The sequence below is a fragment of the Nyctereutes procyonoides genome, unplaced genomic scaffold (genome assembly GCF_905146905.1).
Source record: "Nyctereutes procyonoides isolate TBG_1078 unplaced genomic scaffold, NYPRO_anot_genome, whole genome shotgun sequence".
NCBI lineage: Eukaryota > Metazoa > Chordata > Mammalia > Carnivora > Canidae > Nyctereutes > Nyctereutes procyonoides.
This window is the reverse complement of record NW_026575040.1, coordinates 23,599,303-23,626,677: the sequence shown is the minus strand read 5'-3', so window position 1 is coordinate 23,626,677 and position 27,375 is coordinate 23,599,303. Positions and strand designations below refer to the sequence as shown.

Below are 27,375 nucleotides of genomic sequence, written 5' to 3'. Positions count from 1 at the left end.
GCTATACTTTAGAGACCCAGAATAACAAGTATGAGCTAGACACGGAGGTCAGTGACCTAGCTGGAAGGAAAAGAAGCAGAAATGCAAACACATAAAAATGGCTTCTCCAAGAGTGGATGGAATAGAGAAACGTGAGAGATTTTGGCCAGGTGTGAGAAATATAATAAAATAATCAACATTTCTGTGAGGCAGGGTAAACTTGGAACAAGGCAATGGGTGAATCCTTCATAAATGGTAGAAGCAGGTTGCAAAAGGCCCTGAATGATCTGTGACCAGTTGGAACTTGGAAGTAAAACATAATCATCATTGTTATAGTTTTTATGATATTATATTGTTAATGTAGTTTGTCATAGTGGAGAATAATGTACTTTACAGTTCTGCTCCATACTGTGTGACTTGAGGCAAGTTACTACACCAGTCTGAGCCTTCAGTTTCCTACCCAGTAAAATGGAGATAATACAGCCTTCTTTGCCTTGGGATAACTTAGGTGAAATATTTACATAAACTGTGATAGAGTACAAGTGGCAGGCAGGATTTTGCCTGAGGCTCCTTCTAACTCTCTTGGAGTTTAGGAGCCAAGCAGAAATGAACAATCTAGCGTCCCTTGAAAGAGAGAAAAAGCCTCAGGTAAGCATTCCAGGGATCCCTGCAAGGCTCTGAACTGCCACAGCCAGTGAAAGAGACACATTCTCCCAAGGAGTCCACTCCTTCACCCGGGGTCTCTGTTCTAGGTATCACGCCGGGTGATGGGCACCAGAGGAACATGGTTGACAGGCCTGGTCCCTAGAGCTCATGACCTAGTAGTGAAGGCAGGCCTTGAACTAGTAAGCATAAAATTGAGATGAGATTTATCGGAGGGAGCATGTGGGGTCCTATAGGAGTATGTAACAGAAAACCTCTTCCATATTCCCCAGATGAGGTCAGGTGCCCCTTAAGCTCAATCTTAAAGATAGTATTTTCCAGGAGAAAGAATGGCAAAGGGGTGACTTATTCTAGGGAAGAGGGAACAGTGTGTACAAATAAATGCTCTCATGGTTAAGAAGACAATGCTCTACCAAAAGTAGGAGAACTTCTCTCCAAATTATGCAGGCACTATTCCAGTAATTGAGGGCAGACATTATTTGTGCTGAGGGTCACTGGAACAGCTGGGCTGTACATTCTTACATGGTTTCCTGACTCATTGGGGGAGTGAAGTGGGGGACTGGCCCCATGTGCGGGTGGGCTCACCTGAATCAACTTCCACCATTTCTCATTGAAGTCACTCATGACCAGGGACACAATGAGGGATCCCTGTCTCCCATAAAAACCCAGTAACTCAAACGAATCTTTACTCAATGGAGTATTTTGAAAAGAAATTTCATTTTCAGTTTGTTATGCTTACGAGTGGATGGGAGGGTTTCTGGTGTTTCCACTCCTTTAACCCCATGGATAGAAACAATCCCCAAGGCCCAAGTTGAGCTGAGACAAACGTTGTGACTTGCCTGCTATCAATCCCAAGTTCTACATGGAAGCTGCTAATGTGGGTCCTAAGAAACCAGCTAAGGGGTGCAGAGGAACACTCCACTAGCTAGGACATTGTGTAGGTAGAGATTACTTCTGGAAAAGCACCCTGGAGGTGACAGGCTCTGTAAAGATGGATGAGTAAGGTGTTTTCCAAAGAGCTCTTTTCACACTCAGACCAGCGCTATAGGAAATTATCATTTCCTCACACCATGGAAACCATCCTCCTGGAAATTATGGCCCCAGAAATGATAAAGTGGCCCGAATGGTTCAGCTGAATTTTGAGAGTTATTCTTCTGTTTTATGGGAGCCCTAACTTTGCTCACATGGAACTAGACATTCAGAGTTAATATTTTCCACCAACGGATACTTATTGGGTGAGGCAGTGTATCTGTATCACCACAGCAGAATCCAAAGTGGGCTTTCCTGAAAGGAGTGTTCTTGTATAGCTTATCGATAAAGGCACCGGGCCTAGAGAAACTGCTCTCTATCCCTGCCACCACCCTAGGAATTTTAAAATAGAGAAAATAAAGATAAAATCTGCTGCCAGCTTAGCTGTGTAATCTTTAGGTCTTATGAAAACTACACACGATTCCATTCACAAAGAATCCAGGGGCAGGTTCAATAACCTATATTTATGAAACTCCCATTTCTGTGAAAATCAAGATAATAGTCATTGGTTATTTAGCCCAGTTCTCTGACCTGAGGGTTTGGAAATTTTCATTTATAGGAGAAGAAGATATTCATTCACCTTGGCATCCACCCCATAAGTCCAGCAGGTGAGGGTGGGCATGGGGGCCCTGCATAGAAATCATTCTGGGCTCACCTCTAAAAATTCTGATCCAGTAAAGGCCTGGCTTTGGCCTGTGTGATAAATCCCCATATACCATTTAATAGACGTGTAACCTTGGTTGGGCAAGTTACTTAACCTCCCTGAGCCTCGGATTCCATAGCTTTGTGATGGAGGTAGCACCTCCCTTCTGTCATGGTTGGTGAGGATTTTATATCTCATTTACTTAAAGCACCTAATACAAGGGCTAACACATATTCATTCCCTAATAAGTAATAGTAAACCTTAATGGTAAAATAAATACCTGTCAAAAGACAAAGATGTCAAGAAGAAGAAAAATACTCAACTAAGAACTATGTATACATCTAAGAAAGATGTATAGTCAGGTAGCTTGGCGTTGGAGATGAGGGGTGGACAGTGGCTAGACACTCATGGACTGTTCTGCCCCCAACAGTCCCAATTATGCCTATTGTCCCTGCATCATTATTAATAGCACTCCCTTTACTCTCAAAGTGCTCCAGTTTAGGCAATAAATTTTATAATCCCCTTAATGTGATTCTCCAATGTACTTGCAGAAGCAGCCACCTCTCTGCCTGCAGCATCACACTACAGTGACTGGACCTATTATTATAATGGCTACCTTTTTTTTAAAAAAAAGATTTATTTATTTTTTATTTATAAAGAGAGAGAGAGAGAGAGAGGCAGAGACACAGGAGGAGGGAGAAGCAGGCTCCATGCCGGGAGCCTGACGCAGGACTCGATCCCGCAACCCCAGGATTGCGCCCTGGGCCAAAGTCAGACACTAAACTGCTGAGCCACCTGGGGATCCCCTAATGGCTACCTTTGAACACCAAGCTTTACCTTACTACATCTAAGCCTCACAACCAGTCCCATAAAGATTTTACTCTTACATCCATTTTACATATGTGGCTTAGAGAGATGAAGTAACCTGCCCAAGAGTCCAGATGTTGCCAAGTGTAGAACTTAGGTATAAATGTAATAACAGGCTTCTGTGTGGCCTTCAATCCAGGGAAGGGCAGAGCATGTGGGTGATTCTGTGAGGGTGAGGAGAGCCACTCTGGAAATTTCCCTTGTCAATGGAGTTCGTCTTCCCTGACCTCCAGGGTCTGAACCACAAACAGCTCTGGGAAGGGCGCAGAGCTCAAAAAGAATGTTGACTCTTGGGTTGGTGGCCAACAGGAGCTTTGCCTCCATGCCAGAGCATGAGGAAATCCAAATAGGCCTTGGCTTCTTAGACACTGTGCTCTAGTGCCTAATCCCAGGGCACTGAGGTCAGTCTCAAATAGCACCATTTTCACTACAGTATTTTATTCCAAATACTACCAAAGTGCTAAACCATATAAAAACAGCAGCAATACGAAAGTCAAGCCCTTTTTCCCTTTTGTGGTATCTTTTAGACTATACTCTCAATCTGTGCATCCTAATCCTACTTGTAGATCACAACAGGCATTTTGTGCATGCATATGTGTATATATCAGTAAATGTAAATAATAATAGCTAACACTTATTGAGCACTTACTGTGTGCCTAGCACTGTTCAAAGCACTTTGTAGGTGGACTTCTCACTTAATCCTTATACCAACTCTAGGAGATAGGCACTAGTATTGAAGTCCAGAAACTAGCAGCAGCTTTCCCAAGTTCACTGAGCTACTGAGTGGTAGAACAGGACTCAGATCCAGGCAGTGTGGCTGAGAAGCATACTTTTATCCTCTCTACTTCCCCTTGTTTTCTTCTCTCTCCTCTGCTTTGTACTGGTAGCTAACATTACATATCCTACCTACTTCCAAAGGACCAGAGGCTCCTTGAGCAGGCACTAGGTAGGACTCTAGATGGGACTGTCGGGATGGAACTATGCTCTCCTCCTTTTAGCAGGATTGCATGCTTTCCAAATTACTGCCTCTTCTCCAGAAAGCTTTCCATTATCTCCCCAGTCACCTCTCCCACCTGTGTTCTTTATTGCCCACAACCACGGTCAGCACTTGAGTGTACTGCTTCGGTGACATTTCTAACATACCTTCATCACATTGTAACCTAGAGGCTTATTTTAAGCATGTGATTTGATTCTCAGACTAAATTGTAAATTATTGTGCCTCTCTCACCAGTCACTTCCCAGCAGGACCCCTATCAGCCTGTATAGCACACTTGTGTGATTTAGAAAAGTCCACATCCAGGATGATAGGCTTTGGAAAAAGGCTCCCTTTCGGTGGGTCTTGAACTAGATTCCGGTTCCTCCTGCCCCCACACTCCTTCCTCACCCCGTTTCCCACCCCACAGCATAGAGGAGGGCTAATAAGGAGGTGCTCAATACCTATCTATGTGTTTGCTCCCTGGAATTCTAAGGTAGGACCTGTTGAAATTGTTACAAAAATTTACAAAAGCTAAGAGGACTATAAGAGTGGTTTTCTCTTTAAAATGTAAATCTGATTTATTCAGTTAGAAGAGTTCAAATCCAAAAAAGTAGGGAGGTCATCCAGCTTAAGTAGATGACTAAATGTCCAAGGAACCAAAGTTAGCCACAGCAAATGCTGCTCACGACAAATTTGACAAAAGCTTGAGAAAGTGAGAAAAGACTTAGGAAACTGTGAGTTTAAGGAACCCCCCACCCACAAACCCTACCATGATTTATAAGCTGTAGCAATCACAAAATCTCTCTCCTAGCCCCAGATTGTACATCTGTAAAATGGGGCTAATGATCCGTGCCTTCTCACCATCTAGAGGATGATGTAATCACTAGAGGAGCTAGGGACTCAGTATTAAAAGTACCCAGAGAATCATGATAGGGAGAGTTAAGACTTAGCGTTACTATCCCCCAGAACATCTGTTAAATAGTCAAATAATCACCAAACCAAAAAAAAAAAAAAAAGTGAAAAATAATGGTGAATCCATTGCATAAGGATCAGATTCTAGCAAATTCTTAGGTTTAGGAATAATTGGAGAAACCAGGAGTGGTAGGACAATTCTCCAAATGGAAAAATGCTAAACCCTGGAACTAGCCCTATTAAAAAGCTAAAAGAGGGAGCAGATTGGAAAGCTCTCTAGAGGTAGAGGGAAATGCCAGACAGATGGGGAGAAACTATAGGAAGCCAGTAGAAGTAGGCAGAGACGTGGCTGAGGACTTTCTATGTGGGCAAAGACAGGTGATGCATTTTGTGGCAAAAATGACCCAAATTATATTTATGACTCATTTGTTGACTTTTCTAGAATGCTGAACTCCAATTAGGTGCAAAGCATGGTATTAAGCTTCCAGTATGGGGGGACAGGTAGGAAGGACACTAAAAGAATATTGTCTGTGCCATTAAAGAGCTTTTGATACAGCTAGAGAAAAAGACATGAATACGAATAAAAATAGCAAGAAAACTTTATGTGATAAACTCCACAGGAGAGGAGTATGCAAACTATGACAGTGGAACAGCAAAGGGATTGACTCTGATCAAAGGAAAGAGATGGGAATGGGGAACTGTCTCACAAGGAGGCAGTCTTCCTGGTCTTGTGAAATCATTAGGATTCTGCTGGAACTAGATGGCAGAGTGCTCTTGGCAATGGTGTATGATACGAATTCCGATGTATTTTGAGCATTTTCTTGGAAGGCATTGGTCCTAAAGGGTTGGGAAATTTTAGGAGAAGCATTAAATATGGGGAAGTCTGTGTAAATCAATCCGGAAGTATATATGAGTTAAACCATGTTATAATATGCGTCCAGTGTGACTAAAAGTGTCTGGCCCCTTTAAAAAGGCTAAATTGCTAAAGCACGCACGTGCACAGATAGTTTGAGAAGAGGTTAATTTGAACCAGCTGAGCTGGAGAGCAATTACCATGGGTTTTCAGAATATAAGCATCATTTAGAAGCTCGGAGTTGGTATCTCAGGCTATTCTGGAGTTAAGAGGTTATTGACTCTGAAATCAAAGTAAGGAGCAGGCTAGGATAGGCCAAAACCTTTATAGAAATCTTGTCAAATAGAAATCTTGTCAAAGAAATGAGTAATTAGCAGTAACACACCCCACCAGAACTTTGATATAAGAGGTATTTTTGGTTAATTATAAGTCAAGGAAATAAAGATAGTAAATATGCTTCTCTTAATTTTTTTATTGGCATGTGTTTCAGTTTGAACTAGCTAGTTCATCACAGATGGCACAATGCCTTGATACAGTCAACTACAAAAGCACCTGTGTTATATACAACCAGCAATAACATTTACCATTTGAACAAAGTGCTGTGGTAATGAGAGGGAGTCATTCTTCCTGGGGTAACCAAGGAGTGCTTCATAGAGATCATGATGGAGGAATAGGATTCCAAGGAGGGAAGTGTGGGGCAAGTCCTTCCAAGGAGAGACGACAGCATGGGTGTGAGGGGCCACTGAAGTGGGTGATGGGCAAAATACTAGAATCCTCTGGTTCTGGGGAATCTCTCACTGCCCACCATCCCATCCCTGTATGCAATTGCTATTTTATCTCTGCAAGTCTCACCTCTCCCCTTCTTCTCTATTCTCAATGCCACCTGTGAGCTAAGGCTTTCCCCAATTCTCCCCTGGGACAGAGTCACACAAATGTCCCTACCCCTCTTCTCTCCAGAATTCAACCAACTCTTCCTCCTTTCTGCTGATAGCTTTTCAAACTGTAGAGCTCACCATCTCTTAAGCTCAGCTCTGCTTAAAAACTTATTAAGATTTTATTTATTTATTCATGAGAGAGACAGAGACATAGGCAGAGGGAGAAGCAGGCTCCATGCAGGGAGCCTGATGTGGGACCCGATCCTGGGTCTCCAGGATCACGCCCTGGGCTGAAGGCGGCGCTAAACTGCTGAGCCACCCAGGCTATCCCTGCTTAAAAACTTTTAAGACCTCCCCCACTCCTCAGTGCTAGTTTTACTTTTATTTATACAAGATTCCCCTATGTTTGGCAAAAGAAAACTTCTAGACTTCCTGTTCTGCAAGAAAGAAAAGAATGGTTGCATACTTAATCTGGAGAACAGACTGCGGTGACACATTCTAACTATTAGACAATCCAAGGAAAGCAGATGTTTGCTTTCCCTTTTGGCAGGCAGAGTGGGGTCCCATTGAGTAGCAGTCAGCAGCGAAGCTCAGTCACTGAGCTGGCCCAGTGGGTTATAGAGGTGAACAAAGAAGACATTATTGTCCACCCTCAGGAAGCTTACAGTTCTAGTAAGAGAAACAAATAGTATTCAGGTAATTACTCAAGTAAGTACTTAATTACAGTTCTGTGGTAGAAAAGGTGAGGATTCAGAAAATATAATAAACCAGGTTAGAGGTGGCATTTATGGTGTTGGGAGAAGCTGACATTGCCTAAGGATTGGCAACTGTGGTATGAGAGAAGCTCCCCTAAAACTCAAGAATTCAGTGTTTGGGAGGAGGAAGAACAGGCAAAGAATCCTAAGGAAAAAATAGAGGGTATAATGAAGAAATGGCATTTTATCACCAAAGACAAGAGGAGAGAGTGTTTCAAGAAGAAGGATATGGTTAACTGTATGGAATACTGCTTGGAGGTCAAGTCAGATGAAGATAGTTTTTATACTGATAAAATAAGGAAGCTATTAGGACCCCAGCAAGAGCACTTTCCACCAAGGGGTGAAGTAGAAGTAATCCATTTAGGGCACCTGGGAAGAACTACTGCCTCTCAGGTGGATGCGAAGGAAGTAAAGACAGGAGGAGGTTCATGGAGAGAGAAAGTGGAGGGACCACTGGCGTGGAGATCTCACAGTGAGGGCACTTGAGCAAAGGAGCTGGAAGATGTGGCAAGAGAATTGATTTCAGAGGAGGTGCAGATTGGGATGACGCCAAGATCCCTGCGATGCCCCTGGGACTGTGCTGAGGTGGAGGGAGACGGTCACTGAAGGTGCAAGTATCATGCAGCGCTGCAGCCAGGGTGTTGGTTGCCTTTATTAGCCACAGGGACATTTAGCTGCTTCAAATGATGAGGTAGAGAGGAAGAAATGGAGAAAGAGACTAAAGGCTTCCGTGACTAGGGGAGACAGGGTGAGTGTATAGATGCTGTGAACCTCAAGCTGGTTTCAGCTCTTTAGAAACAAAAAGGTTCCAGGGGATCCCTGGGTGGTGCAGCGGTTTAGCGCCTGCCTTTGGCCCAGGGCATGATCCTAAAGTCCCGGGATCGAGTCCCATGTTGGCTCCTGGCATGGAGCCTGCTTCTCCTTCTGCCTGTGTCTCTGCATCTCTCTCTCTCTCTCTCTCTGTCTCTCTGTCTGTCTCTCTCTCTATCATGAATAAATAAATCTTAAAAAAAAAGAAAGAAAAAAAACAAAAAGGTCCAGAGGCAACACTCTAGAAGACACCAACCCCAGTTCCCCATGCTGACACTGGGAGATTGATGATTGGAAACACATCCTTTACTTGGGCAGGCACACAGGAAAACAGGGTCTTCAGACATCAGCCCAACTGTGGTGCAGAGACAGAGCTAGAAAGGTCACTAGGGAAGAAGAGGAGTTGCTGGAGCCGAGGGAAATAGGGAAAGGAAGCTGGAGGGGGTAGAGGGCAGGCAGAAAATAGTAGCAGTTCCAGGAACAGCAAAGTTTAGTGACAGCTGTGGCATACCACTCCATGATATCTGGCAGCACCTAATACCCTCAGAGGAGTGCACACCTGTAGCAGTTCTGGATACGTCGTAGAGGTCAAGACCACCCAAATTATGATGTGCATGGTTTCCAAGTCATGGTTTTGGAAGCTCTTTGTGTCACTTCAAAGTGCATAGATGATAAATTACACCAAACAGGAGGAAGGATTAGTCACCAACTTTACAAAGGAACTTCACAAAAATAACAGAAGTAATCAGACATCTGAACCAGTGAAAGAAAAATTTTTTATATTAAGTCCTATTTCATCAGCCTTTCCAGTCTCCTCCTCCCCTGCCATGTGCCCTACACTGCAACCAGCTATACCAAACTAGTCCTAACTTCCCAAGCACACCATCCCCTTTTGGGGAACCTTCTCTTGAGATTGTGTGTGTGATGTTCCTCCATCAGTGTAGCCCCTGGGGTGGGGGCAGGCTAGCCAGTGTTAGCTCATTACTCTTCAGGCCCTCTCCTTAGTGAGTCAGCTGAGGATTTTTCATTGCCTCAGAGAAGCAGAATATAGAGGGGGAAAAATATCTTCCTGGTTTTTGAGTTTCAAAATCTAGGCCCTGTAGGGGTAGGCAAGGACTGGCCACACGAGTAGCTTTGGGGAAAGGCACAGCTTATATGAGCAAGGCTTCTCATCTCCACCTCCCCCAGAGGGATGAAATCTCCTCAGGCAAGAGGGAGGAGGGTAAAGGAGAAGCTGAGGCAGGAGATGGGCAGCCTGGAGGAGGTGGCTGTCTATAGGAAGCAGGCACCGGACAGCCTCTTGCCCTATGTCCCTGCCTTCCCTGAAGCTTCCATCTTTAACTTATTCACCCTGCTGACCAGTCTCATTTTGGCTTGTGCTGGGCTTTAAATGTGCTTTTGCTGCCGTTATGTAAAAATTTTGAATATCTCAAATGTTGAAAGTCCAGATTTCAGGCCTGTCTTGAGAAAAATTCAGAAGATCTGACCACACTGGACTCACATTCCCTTGTGGCAATAGTCTGTTGTTCCTTTCGAAGGGGCAGGCACCCTCCCTTACTTCTGATCATTACCTGCCTGACCTTTTGTAGCTCTCTGAGCTTCAGGTATCCTGATGCCCAAGAGGCCAAGTGCCAGGCTACGGGTTAGTGACTCTGACCAGGCTTGATAAACCTAGTTATGGCCTCAGAGACAATGCAAATCTAGTTTCCCCTAACACCAAGAAAAATCGTGGGTTTCCTTTGTGCAAAGGTGCACTAAGCCTCTGTTGCCTCTGGTAAATCTGACCCGACGTGCACAGCCCAGACTCAGGTGAGGAAGACTTAGCTTTTTAACTGGGCAAAAACCTGCCAGGTCCAACCCTATCCTGCCTGGCTCGGCAGAAAAGAGCAAAGAGGAATGTGTGATAATGCTCTCACATGTCACGTTATGTCACATTATGCTCACGATGTTTTCCTCTCACTAAAAGGCACTTGTTCATGTGCTGATAGAGTGGCAAATGTGGGCATATCTTAAGAGGTTAAACTGTATGTGCCCAAGTTGTCACAGCTAATCAGTGACAGAGTTAAAGTTGCAGACCTGCTCTCTTCCAGCCAATGCCCTCACAGATCATCCTGCTGCATCCTGCCTCCGAGAAGGGCTGGGTGGGAGGCCCTCCCCACCAGGGGGAAGGAAAAGCCCTTCCCTCCTCACAGAGATGGAGGTAGATAAGACTTCTAGTTCATTCTCTAACCTGTGGAGTCAAGGATTAGTCCAAAATTTCTGTCATGCCTTGACTCATTTAATAGAACTTCCCAAGTGTATTTTTCCTTCTAAATCCATGAGTTTAACAGACTTGTAAGGGCATGTTTCCTAAAAAGAGCTCATATCTGCTCTGGCCCTTTTAGAATAAGCTTTCTAAACCTGCCCTGGACTACGTGGAGAAGGCTGCAGGCAAAGAACTGGCAAATGAAAGAGGTAGGGCCACTAATCCGCGATGGGCCAGGACGCATGAAATTTCTCTAAGATCTGATCATTTGTTGTAGCTGGATCATTGTCTGACTAGGTGCATTCATTCTGGAAGGAAAGGCACAGCATTGAAAGTGAGCCTGATGCATTTTACTACTCTCTGTGGACTCAGCTGTTGTCATGGTTACTTTTTTCAAAACAACAAATTGGGACTTTCACCCTTATTCTACACTGGAGAGGAAATCAAAGAACAGGGAGGACTCTAACCAGAAGATCAAATGAGAGAGCAGGACTTGCCTTGCTTCTTCTACCCTGACTACTCTGGAGGGCAAGTCTGCCCTCCATTCCAGACTCTCCATCACAAGGTCTCTGTCACTCCTGGGCAGGGTGTCACTTTGGTCTCTTGTCACTCCTGGGCAGGGTGAGTTGAGCCAAATCTTTCCCCTGACGGGCACCAGGGAAAGCTTCCTGGAGCAGAATCAGCCCAACTTCTCTCCTTGTGGTAATCAGTAGCTGGAGCCCCTGGCCGGGCAGGGAAGTGCCCCGGAAGTGCAGTGATCTGGAGCAGGCCGCTCTGCAGCCAGGACTGAACCACAGAATTTGCAGAGCGCAGTGCAAAATGGAAATGCCGAGCCCCTTCCTTGTTCAGAAAGCAGGCAAAAGGACTTTTCCTTCCTTTTGAAGTCTTTCTTTCTGTCCTGGTGTCTTTTATTTACCATTTAATATTGTGCTACCTCAGGCACAGGGATCCTCGATGGGCAAATGTGGACTCTCACAGCTGCCCAGGGGCCCCCACTCTGTGACTCAGTCCCCTGGCTGTGCACCCAGCCCCGATCCCCTCAGCTCCAGGCCACTGCCAGGCAGAGGGCAGCAGTGTCCGCTGGGCCGGGCAGAGAGGAGTAGGATCAGGCAGCAAAGAATTTGTCCCTGTTCCCAGGGAAGCCACAGAAGAGGTGGCCCTGCATGAGCTAAGATCCAGCCAGGTTCCCACTGGACTTCACTTACACGTTCAAAGATAAAATTGTTAAGAATTTCCATACGGTGACTGCAGAGCACTAAACCTGCCAGCGGGTGCCCCTCTTGGATGCTGAGCCCTCTGTGACTGCAGACTGACTGACCGACTAACTGCCCAGGCAGCTGGCCTGTCTGCTCCCCCTCCTGCTCAAGGGAGGATTTCTGTTTTTGTTTTTGTTTTTGTATTTTTTTACTCAAGTAGTTTTACTTCTTTTTTGTGTTTATTTTTTTATTGGAGTTTGATTTGCCAACATCTAGTATATCACCCAGTGCTCATTCCATCACGTGCCCCCCTCAGTGCCCGTCACCCAGTCACCCCCACCCCCTGCCCACCTCTCCTTCCACTACCCCTTGTTCGTTTCCCAGAGTTAGGAGTCTCTCATGTTCTGTCTTCCTCTCTGATATTTCCCACTCATTTTTTCTCCTTTCCCCTTTATTCCCTTTCACTATTTTTTATATTCCCCAAATGATTGAGAACATACACTGTTTGTCCTTCTCCGATTGACTTACTTCACTCAGCATAATACCCTCCAGTTCCATCCACGTTGAAGCAAATGGTGGGTATTTGTCTCAAGGGAGTTTTAACGCCACAGCTGGTTGGCGGCACTAGGCACTGCGCCTCCTTCCCATTCCCTCCCCCAGCCTGAGGGAGGCGTCCATACTAAATAGACAAAGGGGAAAGAGCAAAGTAGCAGACTCACTGCTCCCTATGGTTTCTTCTAGGACACCGTTCAAACTGTTTTAGTGTATGGGGGGGAGGGGTGCATTGGTTACATCAGATCCCATCTCCCTCCATCCCTTTAAAACCACTTTACTGAGGCATAATTGACATACAATAAACCTCAAATACTTAAATTATATAGTCTTATGAGTTTTAACATATGTGTACACACATACAAAATCACCGCCAGAGTCAGGATAACATTTCCATCACCCTTTTGTAATCCATCCCTCCTTCCTCCACCCCATCCCCAAACAACTACCGATCTGCTTCCGGTCACTATTGGTTAGCTTGCATTTTCTAGATTTTTATAGCAGTGTAACTGTACAGTCTGTGCTCTTTTCTGTTTGGCTTCTTTCACACAGTATACTGATTTTGAGAGTCATTCATGTTGCTGAGTAGGACCCTATTGCATAGTTAAACCACTATTTATCCATTCACTTGTTAATGAACATTTGGTTTCTTTCCCTGTCTGGGCGGCTATGAACACTAGTATACAAGAGTGTTGTGTGGTAGATAGGTGTTTGACTTTTTAAGAAACTACCAAATGACCTCCCAAGTATCCCTACAATTCCCACCGGTAGTATATGAGAGTTCCATTTGCTTCACATTCTCACCAACACTTGGTATGTGTCCATCTTTTAATTGTAGCCGTTCTAGAAATATCTGATTGGGGTCTTAATTTGCATTTGCCTGATTACTAATTATTTTGAACAATTTTTAGTAGTTTACTGGCCATTCATATATCTTCTTTTGTGAAGTGTCTGATCAAATACTTTCCCTGTTTTTAAAAATTGACTTGTCTTGGGGCACCTGGGTATAGCTCAGTTGGTTGAGTATCTGACTCTTTGATTTCAGCTCAGGTCATGATCTCAGGCTTGTGGGATCAAGATCTGAGTTGTATCTGCTTAGGGTTCTCTCTCTTCCCCTTCCTCTGCTTCTCTTCATCTCCCTCTCTAAAAACCAAACAAATAAAAATTAGTTTGTTTTACTGAATTTCAAGAGATTTTTAAAAACTGTATTCTGGGGATCTCTGGGTGGCGCAGCGGTTTGGCGCCTGCCTTTGGCCCAGGGCGCGATCCTGGAGACCCGGGATCGAATCCCACGTCGGGGTTCCGGTGCATGGAGCCTGCTTCTCCCTCTGCCTGTGTCTCTGCCTCTCTCTCTCTCTCTCTGTATGACTATCGTAAAATAAATAAATAAATAAAAATTAAAAACTGTATTCTGGATTTCAAGTTCTTTGATATGTGTTTCAAATATTTTCTCCTAGTTTGTGATCTGTTTTATTTTCCTGATGTCTATTCAAGATAGAAAGTTTTTCATTTTTGATGAGGCCCAATTATCAAAAGTTTTTCTTTTACTATGGTTCCTGCTTTTTTGTGTGTGCTCTAAGAAAACTTTGCCACTCCACAGTCACAAAGATTTTTTCTCTTGTTTCCTTGTAGAAGTTTAATAGTTTTAGATCTTATTTTTTGGTCACTGATCCATGCTGAGTTATTTTTTCTTTTTTTCTGTATGGTGTGAGATAAATTCCCACTTTGTGGATATCTAGTTGATCTAGTGCCATTTGTTGAAAAGTCTTTCCTTTCCCAGTTGAAAATGCCTCAGTATCTTTGTTAGAAATTGTCAATATATGTGTGGGACTCTTTCTGGACTCTCTATTCTGTTCCATTGATCTATGCTTATTTTTTCTCAATACCAAATTGTTTTGGCTACTGTAGCTTTACAGTAAGTCTTAAGATATAAAAGGTGAGGTTAGGGATCCCTGGGTGGCGCAGCGGTTTGGCGCCTGCCTTTGGCCCAGGGCACGATCCTGGAGACCCGGGATCGAATCCCACGTTGGGCTCCCGGTGCATGGAGCCTGCTTCTCCCTCTGCCTGTGTCTCTGCCTCTCTCTCTCTCTCTCTCTCTCTTCTCTCTCTGTGACTATCATAAATAAATAAATTTTAAAAAAATAAAAAAATAAAAAAAAATAAAAGGTGAGGTTAGCAAGTTGGAAAATAGATTCTCCAGCTCTGTTCTTTTTAAACATTACTTTGCATGGTAGCCAATGGAAGTGCATTGCTTAGATTTCCTTCAAAAAAACATGCTGTTGGGAGTGTAGTTGATGGCCCTGCCCCCATGGATTCCCAACTAATTTCACAAAAAGGCCCACTTCTCTGGGTAGCTTCTAACCAGTGACTAGGTATAGTGGGGATGCAGTGCTAGCCCATCCCATGCAGTGAAGGACTCTTCCAATAGAAAATCTTTGGTTGAGGATTCCCATCTCTGGCCAAAGCTCCTTTTCAGGACTAGTGTGACCTGAAACCCTTTCCATACAATTCTTCCTTCCCTCTCTCAGGTGTCAGACTGGCGTTGGTTCCATACCTGTTCTTGCTACCTCTTTTTTTTTATCCTTCCCAGTCTTTTCCCCTATAAATCTCTTGCATATCTAACCCAGTCATGTTGCCTGTTTCTTAAAGGTCCTTAAATGACATACTTTGTTTATTCTAGGTCTTTGCATTTCTGTATAAATTTTAGAAATCATCTTATAAAATTCTATCAAAATTAAAAAAAGGAAAAAAGAAAAAAGCCTGCCAAAATTTTAGTTGGCAGTTCAGTGACCCTACAAACAATCTGGGAAGGGTTGTTACCTTAATAGTATTGAGCCTTACATCATATATATATACTACCATTTATTAGGTATTCTTAAATTTTTCCCAGGAATGTTTTGTACTTTTCAGTATAGAGGTCTTATATATCTTTTACTGGATTTACCTTTAAGTATTTTTATGATTTTTGGGACTACTATATTAGAATTAAAAAAAATTATTTTCCAGTTGATTGCTATTAGTATAGAAGAGTACAATTGAATTTTGCATATCAACCTTGTGCATCCTGAAACCTTGCTACAATACTAGTGCCAGTAGTTTTGTCTCTGCTCCTCTTACCTTTTGAAACAAAATTTTCTTGGGACTCCAGAACTGTAATAAGAGTGGGTGTGGGTAGCTGGAGCTCCTCCTCCTACTAGCTTCTATCTCCCTTCCCAGAACCCGCCCCCCACCTTCAAAACTGATTTAAGGAACTCCTGAAGAGCTGCAAGACTCTGAGTAACATAGCTGAACAATCTACTGTTCCGGAGAAGTTGGTATTTACTGAGCATCTCCCCCTATATTATATATGTCTTTTATCCCATTTTAATCTTTAAAAAGAAAACAAAAACACCTTGTGAGGTAAGTAGAAGTGGTTCCCTTTTAAAGGTGAAGAAATAAGTGATTAAATCTCCTTGAAATGGTCTCATAGTTGGTTTCCGTCTGCAAGAGGATTAAAATATATCTATCTACACTTGACGGGATGAGCACTGGGTGTTATTCTGTATGTTGGTAAACTGAACACCAATAAAAATTAATTTATTAAAAAAAATAAAAAATAAAGTGTTGTGGTGCAAAAAAAAAAAAAAATATCTATCTGACTCCAAAGTTCATGCTCTTTCCGCCTGACTCAACCTGGCTATCCCTAAGGCTGACTGAGGCAGACAGTTAGATTTCAAACTGGATTTCTGTGAGAGCCAGGTCTTTAGACTGACTCATGTTGGCATTCATTTAGCACATGGGCTTGCAGGTTAGGAGGCCTGACAGGGCTCTGGTATTCCACCCCCAGGGTTCCTAACACCCAGTCTGGTTTCCCAGCTTCCTCTTCCACCCACGTTGCTTTTTGAGAATGTCCGTGACCTCTCTCTCACCCGTCTAATGGACTGTTTGCAAGTCTAAGCATTTTTTACTTTTCTGCTGCCTTAGCACAGAAAATCTTGAACAGAGTGATCCTGTTTGCTCCTGGTTCTCTTCTAAAGTCTCTGGTCACCTTCTATCTGCCTTCTGATTTGTACTTTGGGGGGCATAGTTAACATTTCTAAGGAAATATCCCTACTTGGATGGGCACATTTAAAGTATCTAAACCTCATTGAAAACAAGATCATAATTCTACCTGAATGGGTAGCTAATTCCTAATCTCTCCTACTTCTAGGGACCATCTTTTTGTTTCCTTTTCTCCTTCATGCCTCCCATTAAACCACCAAGCGAGCGTAGCCCATCATTTGCTTCAAACGTGTTTTGGGTTGACTTCTATCTTTTGCAGCTATTGCCCAGGCCAAGGCCACATCAGTTCACTTTTGATTGAGTCAAGGATATCAAAAGGCTGATCTAGTCAGTAGCATCCCTTGGCCAAGGTCAATAATACATGGACAAGAATATTTTCCTCTGGCACTTTCTGTCACAGGTATCTACAATCTAGTGATAGTCAAAAGCCAGGAGCCTGCGCCAGCAGATTTTGTATTGGCTCCCCATTTTCTATTCACTAAACCTGAACTCCTTTGTCAGATGCTTCAGGTCATCTATCAGTGTCCTGTGTCACCACTTTCATTGTTCATACCATTGCTCAACATGGAATTCTTTCAGCCAAGAGCTGAAACTCAAGCTTTGCTGGTCCTCTTATATGACCTGATCATTCTCTTGTGCATGCTTTGGCCTGTTTTATTCTACATGCCATGAATGCTAGCATTCTTCCAATCTTCAATTTCCCCCTCATTATAAACCCTAGGCCTCTATTTTCCTATCCTAGGATTTCTTTTCTAACCTTTTAGAATGTGTATTCTAGAGTAAATCTTCTAGAATACACTTGTAAATATCTTAGTTGCTATTAAACTAGCTCTGATGAGAAGAAGTTCCCAATGAAATGAATATCATGAGGATGTAAGCTTCTTCAAGACAAGGACCATGTCTTATTTAACTTTATATCACCAGCATCTAGTCCATTGCAAGGCACATCATTTAAATACAGTAAACATATGTTGAATAAATAAACGCCACTTTATGATGCTGGCCCTTTCAGCAAGTTCCTTAAATACAAAAGAGTTTCAGCTTTCTCATCTGGAAAATTGTGTTTAGAATACTGACATCAGAAGTCATGAAACGAAAGAAAACCGGTGTAAAGGTCCTAGCACAGAACTTGGCACAGAGAGCTCCATCCATGTGAGTTCACATATTCCCAAAAAGTTTTTAGAAATGTTGTCAGAGTTGTAGAGTTCTCACACTTGCTTGTGGATGTCAGTGTATTTTTGCTAGACCCTCTTTTGAGGCAATATCAAATGCAACTATGGGAGTTGTAGTAATCTGTAAGAAGATAAAATCTTGACCCAACAGGACTACTGTTAATTTTGGGGGTAGGGCTTGGCTGTGACAATTCTGATACGCAGCTACATTCTGGTTTATCTATCTTTTAAGGGCTTCCATAAATGCATACTCTGTTTGGATGCCAGGCTTCATTAACAGTGGAGACTATTTTCCTTTCCCCTTCTTTACTTTTCAAATGGGGGAGAAATATTATCAACAGGCTAAATAGCCTTTGAACACTCCACTGTGTTCACTGTAACACTGAACTATGCATATTTGTATCTTGCAGGAAGAATGAAAATGATTAATCCTGAAGCTCTGTTAAATCAATTTCATGGATTTAATGATCTTTATACTTTTAGAGTGGCAATTGTCCCTAAACTGAGCTATGCCCTCTGTTTTTCGATCTGTAAACTAGGGGTAATAATTTGTACCCTCACACCTTTAAGATTAGCATTTTTCATGATACAGAGGAAAGAGCACTGGACTGGGAGTCAAGAGAACTGAGCTCTGTCCTTCATTATGACTAGCTGCATAGACCTTGGGCATATCATTCAACTCGGTCCCCTCACCTCCACAATAATGTGTAAAGTAAACAATTTTTAAGTCAGCTCCCAAATTAAAAATGTGTTTTTTAAGAAAGGAAATGGGTCAAGTGGCCCCCTTCTTCTACCCAAGAATACCAGATGAGACTTTCTGTGCACTATACGGGGGGGGGGGGGGGGATTGACCTGTGCTGGCCATAGTAGGTATGTGGCATTTATGTGCCAACCATGTATGTTGTAGCAGCACACATAAGGCAGGAGCTCAAAGAGTGTATGCATGTCTTATTGCGCGTAAGAACCCAGGGAAATAGAGGCATGTGCATTACTTGGGATACTTTTGCACAAAAACTATTATTTTTTGTACAAAAATAGAACCTATCACTATGCATTCTTTTCAGACTTCCTAAGCTGTGCACCAGTCTTCTGGCTTATGGTTGGAGGGATTCCCTTTAGGCATACTCCAGCAGAGAGGGATTGGAAAAAGAAGTGGAAGGTTGCCTCTTATACCTATTGATGTGTTTAGTCCCTTCTCCAGGGATGCATTCAGGTCATGTCACCTTCAGCTCCAAACCTTTCTGGATCCATATAACACCTTAGAATCTGTTATGCGCCTGCCTATATATACCATCATATTTTCCAGTTGTAGGAAAGAGCCACAGGGTTTCTAATCAAAAGACCCGAGTTCGAGTCCCATCGGTACAAACTCTCTGCCTTTGGGCAAGATAGTGTTGGTCTCTGAGCTGATTGATACAAGGATCAACAGAAATGGGTATGTGTAGGGTGCTGTGTTTCGGGGCTAGTCATGGCTGAATTCTTTTACAAATCTTCTACCCAAAATCTGATTCAGAGAAGATTTATATCTCTAAGACTGATCCCTTTGTTAGGGAAACTTGAAGAAGGGGCTACAGCATAAGCCAGAGGCTTTAGAACCAGAGGGGACAGGGCGCTGTCACCTTGTAACTTTGAAGCAAGGTCCTTGGGGCAAAGCTCTGCTTTCTAGAGCATGATTTCACACACCCCCATACCCCTCCGCCTGGCTCCAGCCACACCTGGATCCTCTTCTCTGCCACCTTAACTTGGTGGCACGTTGCTTGACCCATTCAGGATCTTGGTTTGGCTTCCTCTCTACCTGTGCAGTCCCTAACTGTTGTGGTGTGGGGATGCCCCACCGAGAGCCCCATCTCAGGCTCTGTCCTCACAGAAAATGTACCTCAAGGAGTCCTACATCCCACTTCATTTGGGATGTGCATCATGGCAAGGAATGGCGACATGCCCAGTGGCCACCACTCCACTGCCACAGCCCAGGTGAGTGCTCACCTCCAGTTCATAGCCTGTGGCAGACATTGAAAATGCAGTATCTGAGTCACCTCAGTCAACAGAACCAGGTGTCAAGGAGTCTCTTCTGTGAAAAGTTACCTGAATCTCCACTGCCAGCCCAACTACTCAGAGTTTTTGCTTCACTAAGACTACAGACTATTTAAATATCAGCTTAAAATAATTGCTGGTGCCATTGTGGCACAAGGAAAGTGCAGAGGTTTGGCGGGGGGGGGGGGGGGGGAGTGGTCAGACCAGGCCTGGCTTTAAAGCCCAGGGTGCCCATTCACTGTTTAGGTAGCATATCGGCAAGCTGATGAACCTGGTTTACGCATTTGTAAAATGGAGATGCTGGTGTCTTTGCACCACTGCTTTAAGGATTAAACAGAATTGCACGTTACAAAGTGCCTAGCTCACAGTGACTGCTCCAGAGTTTTGTTTTGTTTTGTTTTTCCTTGCTTTCTTCTCACTAGAGAAAGACCAAATTATCCCCAGTATGATTCATTTAGGAAGGCTAAAATTTTTCTTCTAAACGTAGTAATTGACCAAGTTCCTGCCTAATCATTTCAATTCAGGTATTCAGGTGTCCAGAGTAAACAGATTTGTTTGCAGCCTGGATCTCCCATGCAGCACGAGTGTTTGGGAATGGGTTTGCCTACTGTCACCCTCCCTCCCCCCAATAAACCCTCACCCCTGCCAACCCCATCCCAGGCAAGGTGTGAAGGAAAAGAGCCATCAAGTTTTGTCTAGGATTTTTAGACACCAAATAAGGATTATGATGGAAATTCTCATTCATGAAGTTAAAACTGCCTTTTCTTCCTAAGAAGCCTTCACTAATGGAGAGACTTTTGATTTCCCGATTTATGATTTATACTGAGATCATTTGTGTGTGTGTGTGTGTATGTTTATCTCAGAAGTAACTAATCCCGACACAGCAGGAGGAGTTGGCTTCGTTCGTAATGGCCAGTCTAGTCAGAGGATTTCATTGCAGATTTCAAATCCTGCCATCGTTTGTCCGTCTTCATCAGATGGCTCGTTAAGACAGCCAAAATGACAAGCTCTACAGTGCCGCCGGCGCTCTTTGTTTCCTTATGCATAGACAAAACATAGATGACACAAACCTCAAAAGATAAAGGGTCTGGATTTGAAAAATCTTCAAGAACACTGCAATGACTTAGCTGCCACTTGCAGTTACCATACCTTTGCTTATTTTAATTCCCCTTCATATTTAGGAGACCAAGGTATACCTAAAACTGGAAATGTATTCAGACACAGCCAACAAAAGCCCTATCTTCTGGTTATTTACCCAAGTTCCTTCGCTTAAAGCCACAAACATGTTTCTACAATAATGATCACACTACAGGTACATACAATTGTTAGTTCTGAGTGACAAAGCTATACGTTTTTCTCTGGTTTTTTTTTTTTTTTTTTTTTGTATTACGTTGCTTTAAAAAGAGTTTCTGCAATTCAGCTTAACATACTCAAGTTGCTAACTTCCAAGCAAAACAACCACCAAGAAGGAATTCTTTCTGTCTGAAGTTGTTAGCAATAACAGAAATACAAGTCACGAGCAGCCTTTTAAATCAAGTGTAATCATAAGGAGACTTTTCTCAGCAGAAGATTAACAAGTCCCAATTTTCTGGGGTTGTCCTGATTCTGGACCCATTGCCAAGCTCTGTTTTTGAGACAAAGTATCCCATTTTCTGATTCTCAGAAGATGACAGCATACCCTGTCCCCTCTGGTTCTAAAGATTTATTTCAGCTAGCCTCCCAATTTAAAGTGGCACATGCAATTCTCATAAAAAACAAAGTATCACCATCCTAACTTGCGTTTGTCGAAACTGAAATTTTCTGAAGTCTGTTTGCTTGGATCTGTGAGGTCTCTGTGTAATGTTGCCAAGCTCAATCGGGGAGATTTTTATTTCACTCTCACAAAACGTCCCCATTTTCTACCCCATGAGTACCCCCAGTAGGTTCATAACTATGCGTCTTAATCAAAGGGATACAGATGAAAAACAATTGTTCCTCATCTCCAGCTCCAATTTTCTAGAAAGACATTTAGTTAAATCTTTAATTCCTGGGTACCTGAAAAAACAAACAAGGTACAGATGGCTGGAATTTCTCCTATTTTTAGTTTTAGAATGAAACTTTTCCTAACAGCAAGGAAAACAAATAGAAAAATGCTTGCTTTTGTGCTGTGAGAGAAAAGAAAAACCAGTCCTTGAAGATTTGCAACAAAAGACCATCACTTGCTACTGGAATTGACAACTGCATTAAAATGCTGAAGTTTGGAGGTAACATAATTTTGCTATTCTTTAAATATTTTAGCAGTTTAAAAATAGCCAGGGAGGGGAAATACACACAACCCCCTAGCAGTGCACACCACTCAGGGTGACATTCGGCACGCTCCTATTTTGCCACAGCGTGGATTTTTTTTCCCTTCAAATGAAAACCTACAGAAATAAACTCTGAAAAGAATAGATTGCTCCCCCCTTCCATCCTCATGTCAATGAAATATTCTGAGTGAACTGTTTTCTGATCACAAAATTTATGTCCAAGTTGTATAACAAAATCAAGAAGCAGTTATTTAATAGAACACATTCTATTAAAAGTTAGCCAAAACCAACTAATAAGATCTCAAAAAATGCACATATTTCAAAGAATTTTGTTCTCTTCAATAGTTTCATGAGTTTTTTTTTTCTTTTTCAGGAAAATGTGCAAATATCAAGGTTACCTGGGTCTGCTGGTCACTTCTAGTTTTTGGACTCTTGAAGATGGTGAGTTTTGCTAATGATGCGCTGCTGTTTAAGAACCGGGTGGCTTTTCTGGCAATCACTCTTTGTGTGCCATCTTTTATAAAGGTGCTTCTTGTTGCTAAGAGATCAGTTGCTTAGAGACCAAATCATTAAAAAAAATATATATGTCAGGGGCCAACATAAATTATAACCAAATTTTGTCATTTCAGCTGGCCCTCTGAATGTTTGGCTTTTGTAATAGATCGTAACGTACCAAGAGAAGCCAATTACTAATCACAAATAGAAAACCAACCATGAGGAGGAGAAAAGATCTGTGCGTACGCTCTCATGGGCAGAGAGTAATGCCACAGATTCCCTGTGAAGGAGGTGTATCGTCATGAGGCTCTCGGAAACTTTGACTCCCTGTGGGGGTCCTGGACACATTCAGGGAATATAGATTCACATATACACACATGCCTGTCCCAGGCAAACTTGAGCACAGTTTAGAGTATGAAAACATGTGGGAATTGTAGAACCACTTTAGTCTATTCCAAAAGGGAAATTAGGAAAATATAGGGTGAAAATCTGAAGTGATCTTAGCCCCCAGCCAGATGTTTTCATGTTTGAACAACTTGTCAGTGTTTCAGGTCCAGGTGTGCATCGGCCATGAGGAGGGGGCTCAGACACAAATCTGCTTTTTATCATCTCCTCTGTACTCAGACACAGCACTAATCCGGAGATAGGAGTACATACCACTGGTTAAGTCTGTCAGGTTTGGCTTTGGGGTTCTTCCTCTTCCCCTTAGTGGTGGCTGTCCCACAAAGCCTCTGTCCCCACAAACTGTCACCTAAGTGTTACCCCTCCCAAGGACATTGGCTTTTTAGGACTATTTTTTTTTTTAAATGAAAGACCTTTAAATTCTTTTAAATTCCATTCTAAAGAAATGGTGGCCTTCCAAACTTCTTAATAGGTAGGATGGGATATGTTTAGGAGTCAGTTAAAGCTGGACACAACCCTTTACTGTATGACTCCATAACACAGCCCCTCGTCCACATCCTCTCTCTCCCCTCCCTTCCATCGTTCATGGGTCTCTGTGGTCTCATCTTAGGTGAGAAGCAAGCAAGCAAATTAAAAAACAAGATAAGAGGTAAAAGAATACCTAGGATCCTAGAGATTTTTCCCCTTTACTAGCCTCCAAAATGCTTGTCCTCATAGAAGACTTCATCCCTTTGGCTTGACTGTGATACAAACACTGTATGGGAGAAGGTGGAGTGAGAGCTGTGGGCTGGGGTGGACACACCGGGTAGGCGAGCAGACAGGTCTGGCTCTCTCACTCTTTAGCTCTGGTAACTGTCAGATGAGATCATACCATCACTCATTTACAGGGTAGATGTAAGACCCACAACCAGCCTGAATTTATTTAGGAATATATAGCAGTTAAAAAAAATATTAACAGCCTGTGCAAATGGAAAGAGGCTAATGCTCAGCAGAAGTTCATTACAGGAGGAAATGAAGTGCTCATTTTCCGCAGCCCAAGCTGCAAGTGACATGGATACAGAGCATTTGAGTGTCATAGAATAAACTTAGGTGTACCAATAAGCATATATTTTCCCTTTAAGTCTTTTTTCTTCTTCTAATCCCCCAAATTTCTCTTTATTGCCTATTTTTTTTTTTTTGAGAGAGAAATGGATGCAGAGAGGAAGGGGATCTGAGATTAGAGGAATTATGGGTGGAAAGAAGCAAGAGAAATAAAAATGTCCAAATATATAATCAGTATTTAGGAAATGCTAGTTTAAAAGAATAAGAATGAGGAGGAGGCTAAGGGGGAAAGAGGTCATGAACTCGACTGTATGTTCCCTGAGGCAGAAGCCACCTTATACTTTTCCTTTTCCTGGTTCCAAGTACCTTGTAGAGGGCTTTTGCATTTAGAACACAATCAAATGTTCTTGTAAATTCAAGTCAAAGGATAAAAATGGGAAAAGGGATGGACCTGAGGGGGTTGAACTATTACTTGGCCCTGTATTCCATGTGCCTGGTTCTCTCCAAAGGAGCATATTCTGTAGACATTTGTATTTTACACTTCAATCCAAAAATAAAAGCCCATCCTTCTTATCCATCCATTGTAGTCTTTCAACTCTTTGGTTCTCCCCAGCCTTGTGGCCATTGGCTTTGGATTCTTAGCTTCCCTCTGAGACATGAAGCTCCCCACCTTCTTTGCCAATGAGGAAGCACCATTCTGGATACCCAGTCCTTGCAGGCTCCAGGCATTCACCTACCTGGGTGGAGGTGGGGAAATGTAGTTGTCTATGAAGGATCCACGCAGTTGTCAACACTGTGTGGCTGAATGAAATAGGCTTGGATACATAAGGGTTTTGCCTACAAATGTCCCAACTTGAAGCTTTGAAAGGAGTTTTTTTGCATGCATATAACTGTTTGTACCAAGGAGTGTGGTCTGGTCCTGCAGTATGGCAGACTAGTTATCTCAGGTACGTGGAACCACAGAGTCCCTACACCATGATCCCACCTCTGCTGGGAAGCTGCCCAGCCCATGCAAGCTCCATCTCCCAATTTCAGGAATTGGGGGGGGGGAGCAGCTGGGGGCTCAGAACAGTGGGCTCCTGCCTCCAGATCAGGAGATACACTGAGAGACATCAAGCCCCAAGGCATTCTCTGCAGAAGTGGCTGCCACCACTGGTGCCTTTTGTTGCAGAAACCAGTGTCCCAATCCTATTCCTGAGCGCTCAAAAATTCTGATGCCATCCACTGCCTACTGCCCACTGGCTAGTAGCTCCTCCAGGACAGGCAAGTCCTGGAGGAAAAGCCAAGATACCATTTCTAGAAAAGGCTTACACAGGTCCCCCTTTAGCTAGGAGGTAGGTGGGATCCACCTCAATCCTGGGAAGGCCTGCAACTCTGTTCATATTTCTTCAGGAAATTCCAGAAGAGGCCTAAAGAGAAGCATGACCTGCTACATAGGCATGGAGGCTGCTTCAAGTGCTCAGTGTCTCTCAAGGCAGACCTCTGCATGCAACTAGTAGAAGCTTGACCAGCGCTAAACAAGGTTGCTTCTTCCAAGCAACTTTACCTTGTCAGATGCTCGAAGTTATTAGGCAGAAAGCTACTCTTATAAGCAAGGACACCAGGGGGCAGCAGAGGGAGGCCTGCCCTGGAAAAGGCACCTCCAGTCACCCAGCCCAGCCATTACTATTAAAGAGTAGTGTTTAGGCAGCGAGGGCAGCAAAGCACAACCGCCTCAATCTGAACTCTGGGGTACCTTTGGGAGGATGAGGTGAAGCGGCAGAAGGTCTGCTGTCTCAGGAGACAGCTGCTCAGCCTGGCCAGAGGTATGGCCACCAAGCTTGCCCTGTGCAATCATGATTGCCTCTCTGTACTCAAAAGTCTTCATTATAGCCCTTAGGGACTTCTGGCATGCTAAGACCTTGAGACACAGAGGCCTGGGTCAATGGCGCACAGACCTCAAGACACGTGGTTATAGTTCCCTTTCCTGATTGCGCCCCCTGCACATCTCCCCCCTCTCCCCCCATTTATGGTCTTGCCTCCTCCTTGCAGTGATGGAGACCTTAAGACATCACATTTCATCCTCCCCTTTTGGCACATCATCATAGCCCTACTCAGCAAAAATTCCTCTAAACATCTTGCTCCCCCTTCCAGATTGCATCCCAGCTTTGTGGGGTAGACAACTGTTCACATGAACACCCACCAGTTCTCTAATGATTACCTAAAGAGCAAGGCCAGACGCAGTGTATCACTTGGGTGCTCGGGAAAGATTTGCTCTTGCACCTGTCACCAGCAATAGACATGATCCAGCTATCCAGGAAAATTTACCTGTAACAACTCTGTCCCTTCCCTCATGCTGGAACACCCCTTTCTCTCCCTGCTCTCTTCTTCTCCACCCCTGCCATAGAAAATATGACTTCCACCCACACTAAATTCCCAATGTTGTGGTCATACCAATACTCTGGTAGCTAGCTTGCCATTCCTGGGAGGTACAGGAACCTTCTACTACCAGGAAGGCCTTTGAGATACTTTGCTCTGATACGTTGAAGACCACAACAAAGAACCCATCAACCAACTGCTTACTCCAGAGCAAGCACATGTGTCCAACATTCATTCAAGGCAGGGGGCTCTTGGACTGCAGTTTGTGGGATAACATAAAAAAAGAGTACAGCCTAATGAGCAGCACCGCACATTCCAGTCTTACTGCTTCACTTGAACAAAGAACCACAATGTTCTTCTCATACATTGTCTGGCTCAGTTTGATCCTAAATTAATAATTTACCCATATAGTCACTGCCTTTGACAGCTTATAGGTATTAATTATAACCATCTATTAGGTAGTTTACTGAATGAGAAAAGGCTGGGGAGAGGGATGGGAAATGAGAAGAATATGATGTGGTGGGGGAAACATGGAAGCAAACAGAAGCCAAGGGTCCTCTTGTACTTAAAGTGATGTGCCCCCCACAAGGTGCATACATTAATATCCACACTGAACAAATTCCATAGTAACCTACTGACTCTGAAATTCTAATCCTCCAGAGAAAAAATTGGGGAGAATTACTAATTGAAATACCAGCAATAGGGATCCCTGGGTGGCGCAGCGGTTTGGCGCCTGCCTTTGGCCCGGGGCGCGATCCTGGAGACCCGGGATCGAATCCCACGTCGGGCTCCTGGTGCATGGAGCCTGCTTCTCCCTCTGCCTGTGTCTCTGCCTCTCTCTCTCATTCTGTGTGACTATCATAAATAATAATAAAAAAAAAAAAGAAAACCTTTTAAAAAAAAAAAATGAAATACCAGCAATATTGTTTCACCAAAGTACAGTTAAATTGAGCAAAATTCTCACAGAACTAGTGTCTGTCCTCTTGTCTCTTCTCTGACCCACCTCTGAATCTATCTCTGTCTCCTTCTTCTCTCTACCTGTACATCCCACCAGCTGCCTCTCATCTGCGGGTAAGCACCCTGCCTCCCACCCCTCTGTACACCATTGTTCAAGCCTAGGACAGATATACATCTTTCAATGAGGCGGGCTAAGATAAAGGCCAAGAAACACTAAACTAACTGTTCTGTCTTCAGG

The 27,375-nt window shown here is 43.4% G+C and overlaps 1 protein-coding gene across 1 annotated transcript in view; it reads right to left on the bottom strand.

The window, feature by feature from the left end:
• The window catches only part of LOC129506221 (aromatase), a 150,768-nt gene that overhangs the window by 44,571 nt on the left and 78,822 nt on the right, over positions 1-27,375 (bottom strand). The window lies entirely within an intron of this gene.